This window comes from Wyeomyia smithii, chromosome 3 (genome assembly GCF_029784165.1).
Source record: "Wyeomyia smithii strain HCP4-BCI-WySm-NY-G18 chromosome 3, ASM2978416v1, whole genome shotgun sequence".
In the NCBI taxonomy this organism is placed as follows: domain Eukaryota; kingdom Metazoa; phylum Arthropoda; class Insecta; order Diptera; family Culicidae; genus Wyeomyia; species Wyeomyia smithii.
This window is the reverse complement of record NC_073696.1, coordinates 220,260,360-220,266,560: the sequence shown is the minus strand read 5'-3', so window position 1 is coordinate 220,266,560 and position 6,201 is coordinate 220,260,360.

The following is a 6,201-nucleotide window of genomic DNA, read 5'->3' as shown; positions in this document are numbered from 1 at the left end:
GGCACGAACGGTATCTCTTTCTCCTCAAGGTACGCCAGCGTCTTCTTGGCGTAGTGGGAAGACGCCTTGTCTGGCCAGAAGACGTACTTCCCATCCGCGTGATGCTCGTTCAGGAACGGCAGCAGGATTTTATCGAGGCACTCTTCTTGATAGATTTGTTGGTTGATTGCCAGACCGCTCGGCTTAAACCAAGGCTTTGAAATGCCCCGGTCGGAAATGGCGATGTACAACATAACCTTTTTTTCAAACTTGTGCTTGAACTTGTATTTCACTTCAGGCGGTGTGGATGACTTGTCGCTGGAGTAGTAATTATCATTTCCTGGAATATGCGTTTTGGACAGCGGAAAATAGCTTTCGTCGTCCAGGACAAAAGACGTCCCGCGGTATTTTTGGTCATCCACCGACACTGTGTTTTAACCGTCTCAATCTGCTCCTCCGTGTACTCCGGCGACCTCGTCTTCTTCCTGCAGACGATTCCTTCCATCTTGAGGGTCCGATGGATCAATACGTGGGGGCAGCCATATTTCCGGCGTCACGCAGGCTGGTTGCGTCCTTGTTGTCAAACAGCTTCTTTAACGATGTCTTCCTCTGCTTCTTCATTATCGTCACCGGACGACCACTTCCGATCTTCCGCTCTACGTTCGGGGAACCCAGGATACGATATACCGTACTGACAGGTACATTTTCTTCCTTAAAATGTATCACCGTGAACTTTTTTCCTTGCTGGAAATGCGTTTCGTAGAACCGTACAATGCGTTCGCGGAGCACGTGCTGTTTCGACGCCATCTTTGCTTTGACTAAATTCAAACTAGCAAAACCAAACACGCCTACTGTTTCTAGGGAGTCCAAAGAGCAATTTTCTTGGAGAAAGAAAATTTTACGCTCTGTATTTGAGTTACTGAAAGGTATTGAAAAAATTCTCATTTTTTTTAACACCCGTTATTATGTTCCGTCGAGCGGGGCTTCTTTTGACACTTTTTCCACGTTTTTCTACTTTATGCAATTGTAACTCCTATTATAATAAACAGAACTCAATGATATTTATTTACATCTCACGCGGATATGTATGCAACATTTATGAATTATTTTAGTTGAATTCGTTTAGAAATGTTCATATAGCTATTAAAAAGTTGTTTGTTGGTTCCGGTTGGGGGCTACTCTTGACAATTTGAGAAATCGAGAATCGATTTGAGAAATTATACATGAATACATTTTTTTAAACTAAATTATAAATAAAAAAAAGGTATTATTCTAAAGCAATCATAAAATCGAATTGATCAGTTTGAAAAAAAAAAAAAACAATACGAAACCACGGTTAAAATTTTTCGCGATACAGTATAAAGCTCATTTCTATTAAGTGGTTATATCTACCAAAAAAAATTTTTTTTCGCCATTTATTTTTATTTGCCTAAATCATGCTAAAACTATCCAAAAATCAAAATCTACATCGCCCAAGTACAGAACTAAACTCAAAGTTCGTTTAAATCAATTTTTACCGAATAACTTTTATACTTCAAAATCACATTTTTCGTTTAACTTGGCGATGCTCGTTTTTCTTTTTATTTTGAGGCTTTGTAAACTACCAGAAGTTACCTACGATCGTTATAGTGTTTCAAATTTGAAGTATAGAGGTCTCTGCATCATATTTCGACCGTTATAGCGTCTCTACAGAACGTGTTTACTCACAATAGGACACCTGAAAACATGTCCAATGGCAAGAGATGGCGCTTTTTCAGTGGTAGTAAAATCGAAATTTCTCCGAGTATTTTGCTCATTGACCGAGAATACAGCTATCAAATATCTTCTATAAATTTTATTCTATCTTTCTGGTACTTACTTTCACTAAATGCAACCTATTTTTATCAAAACACATGTTTTTCCTATATAACTCCATTGAGTCTTACTACCATTCGTCCATGAGCCTGTTGTGTTGATTTTGACAACAGGCGGCGGGACAACAACAGGGCGAGAGCCGTGTGGTTGAAAGCGGATGCGCACAATACCCATTAAGGTGGTTCAAGGTTGCAGAAAGCAAGTTATCTCTTAGAAATCTTCATACAAATTTAAAATGTAATACGATAAGCGGAGTTACCAGTAATTGACTTCCGATATGTTTAGGATATTTAAGGGCTCAAATGGAAGCAATAAAATTTTGTTCTGGCTCTTTGCTATCAAGTTTTTACATTTCCATCTGACGATGAACCGCTTTAATGCTCTTAGCCAAGCAACGACATCTAGTTCTGGTGTGAATGAAAAAATCGATAGTTTCAGAAATGAACTTTTTTCCTTGCTGGAAATGCGTTTCGTAGAACCGTACAATGCGTTCGCGGAGCACGTGCTGTTTCGACGCCATCTTTGCTTTGACTAAATTCAAACTAGCAAAACCAAACACGCCTACTGTTTCTAGGGAGTCCAAAGAGCAATTTTCTTGGAGAAAGAAAATTTTACGCTCTGTATTTGAGTTACTGAAAGGTATTGAAAAAATTCTCATTTTTTTTAACACCCGTTGTTATGTTCCGTCGAGCGGGGCTTCTTTTGACACTTTTTCCACGTTTTTCTACTTTATGCAATTGTAACTCCTATTATAATAAACAGAACTCAATGATATTTATTTACATCTCACGCGGATATGTATGCAACATTTATGAATTATTTTAGTTGAATTTGTTTAGAAATGTTCACATAGCTATTAAAAAGTTGTTTGTTGGTTCCGGTTGGGGGCTACTCTTGACAATTTGAGAAATCGAGAATCGATTTGAGAAATTATACATGAATACATTTTTTTAAACTAAATTATAAATAAAAAAAAGGTATTATTCTAAAGCAATCATAAAATCGAATTGATCAGTTTGAAAAAAAAAACAATACGAAACCACGGTTAAAATTTTTCGCGACACAGTATAAAGCTCATTTCTATTAAGTGGTTATATCTACCAAAAAAAAATTTTTTTCGCCATTTATTTTTATTTGCCTAAATCATGCTAAAACTATCCAAAAATCAAAATCTACATCGCCCAAGTACAGATCTAAACTCAAAGTTCGTTTGAATCAATTTTTACCGAATAACTTTTATACTTCAAAATCACATTTTTCGTTTAACTTGGCGATGCTCGTTTTTCTTTTTATTTTGAGGCTTTGTAAACTACCAGAAGTTACCTACGATCGTTATAGTGTTTCAAATTTGAAGTATAGAGGTCTCTGCATCATATTTTGACCGTTATAGCGTCTCTACAGAACGTGTTTACTCACAATAGGACACCTGAAAACATGTCCAATGGCAAGAGATGGCGCTTTTTCAGTGGTAGTAAAATCGAAATTTCTCCGAGTATTTTGTTCATTGACCGAGAATACAGCTATCAAATATCTTCTATAAATTTTATTCTATCTCTCTGGTACTTACTTTCACTAAATGCAACCTATTTTTATCAAAACACATGTTTTTCCTATATAACTCCATTGAGTCTTACTACCATTCGTCCATGAGCCTGTTGTGTTGATTTTGACAACAGGCGGCGGGACAACAACAGGGCGAGAGCCGTGTGGTTGAAAGCGGATGCGCACAATACCCATTAAGGTGGTTCAAGGTTGCAGAAAGCAAGTTATCTCTTAGAAATCTTCATACAAATTTAAAATGTAATACGATAAGCGGAGTTACCAGTAATTGACTTCCGATATGTTTAGGATATTTAAGGGCTCAAATGGAAGCAATAAAATTTTGTTCTGGCTCTTTGCTATCAAGTTTTTACATTTCCATCTGACGATGAACCGCTTTAATGCTCTTAGCCAAGCAACGACATCTAGTTCTGGTGTGAATGAAAAAAACGATAGTTTCAGAAATTTTTTAAAAGATGGCAATACACAAACAGTTGCGCTCACTGGTGTGATTTATTAGCAAAAATTAGCGGTGGTGTCCCATTTCCCTTTGTTTAGTCGATCAGCCGTTCTCGTTGTGTACATTCTTTGTTTGAGTTTTTCTATACTTTTTAACTGTGAGTTATATTCAAAAGTACTTAAATATGAGTGACAAGTTTGAGTTTTGCGTGGGATCGGGCGCCAATTGTGTCAAAGTCGCTAAGCATCGTATGTCGGACATCGCGAAAGAGGCTAGGCGCAGCCATACATCAGATGACAAAAAGGAAGAAGTGTAAAATAAAACCCAGGAAGAACAATTTTACGGCGCAGGGATAGCTGACTGAAGGTAAAAAAATTATTAGGGGCTTTGTTATTGCGATTCTTAGGATTTATAGCATTTTGAAACTTCAAACGCGTTTTTCTCAAAACCATATTTTCAAAATCGGCGAGCAGTGGAACTGAAAAAGTTTCATTAGATTATCTAGTGAAGTACATACGATTCAAGCGATTGATTAAAAACTAAAGTTATAAACAATCAAAGTCGATTTTTTTTGTCGAAACAGAACTTTTTTTCCAAACCGTTGCCATTTTGCGAAGAAAAATTCTAATAATATAATCATGTGTACTTCACTAGCGACACTCATGTAGATAATGAAAAAAATTTTGTTTTGGTTATAGGTGGAGTTCTGCCCATAATTCAAAAATTGGCTAATATGCCATAGGCATCAAATCGAGAAAAACGCATTTGAAAGTTTTTTGTCGGTACAACATATTTTGACTGTTCATGACAACTTTTTTATTGAGTATATCACCCTTCATATATGCTGGAACCATGCCGTTGAGTTGAAATAGAGAAATCTGTAGAAAAACTCCATCCGCCACGTATTTTTAACACAGTAGCCGTTTTCTCAATTATAAACGAAGACAAAACGGTGTGCAATTCGGCTAATATCCATACGATGTGAATTATATCGTACTCGTTGGTGATGAAAATGGTTTTAAATCTAATAAAACAACACGAAAGCACTAGTAAGGATGAAAAGGAAGACGAGACAATTGTTATGTGCAGCAATATAATAATATAACAAAAATATTATTATTCATGGTAATCTCACAATCCACTTTCCTATTTTTTCTCATCAAATCCAAAATTAAATCTGAATCTTCTCTTTATTAATGTTACTCCTAATCAAACAGCTAAATATCATTTTTTTAAATGTAAAGATTTATGACAGAAGGAAACAGTCACACGTTTTGATCATTGGGTTTCGCAGTACAACAAATAAATTCCTGTAGCATCAAATATTCTTCGTGAAAAAGTCAAATTTGAGGCAAGGGCCTTACGATCGCTCACCTGTTGCCAGTAACCACCAAGCTACAGCACACTTTCGAAAGTTAGAAGAAACACTGTTCAGTAATAATACACTGGTTCGTGAACATGTCACAGGTTCATATTGGATATTGGATATTAGCCAAATCCTCAATTATTTTGGATATTAGCCAAAATTGTTTCACGTTTACTGCCTTCCCAAATGCATTTTTTTGACAATCGGCTTCCGTAGGGACCTTGTTTAGGGTGTGTACCATCACGAGAAACTGTTTTCTCGATTTTGGTAAAAATGGCATTTTAGCCAATTTTTGAATTATGGGCAGAGTTGGGCACGACTTCTATTCGTGTGCAACTAAGCAAAAGCTGCAATGCTGCTGCTGATGATGATTAACGCGTTATCTCATGAATATGGTTACCATGAAAACCATAAATTACTCAACAAGAATTGAACATTTTTGCAACGGTGATAAGTTATAAATTATTTTTATATTTATATGAGATAAACTAATATAATTTTGACCCGCATAAAATCGAAAGAGTAAATTCCTAGAAATACAAATTTATAGAAGAGTAAGAGCTGGATTTAAAAAAAAAGATTTGAAGGATAAGCTGAGAATAAATATACGTACTTGTGATTCACTGAACAAACAAATTGAGTTTTGGTCCGTTAGGGGAACACTATGGACGATAATCCAAGAACAACGTAATCATTGGAAGGTCTTTGGAACAAAATAAGCGGGCTGTTGAAAAACAGCAGAGGAAGCAAATTTTACGCCTTAGTGAAAACATTTCAAAACAAAGAGCGGACCACAACGGCATATTACATGAGATTCACTCTAGTGAGAGCAAGCAATGAAAAAGGCGGTGGAAAAGGAGGAGAGTTGAAAACGGGCAATCCATTGCCGAGAAAAGAATGATGTACCTCTGCTAGACCACATCGAAGCCTTGGCTTTGATAATCAATTAAAAATAATGGTTAAAATATAGTGTATGTATTCTATATGTGTACATTCGAAATTT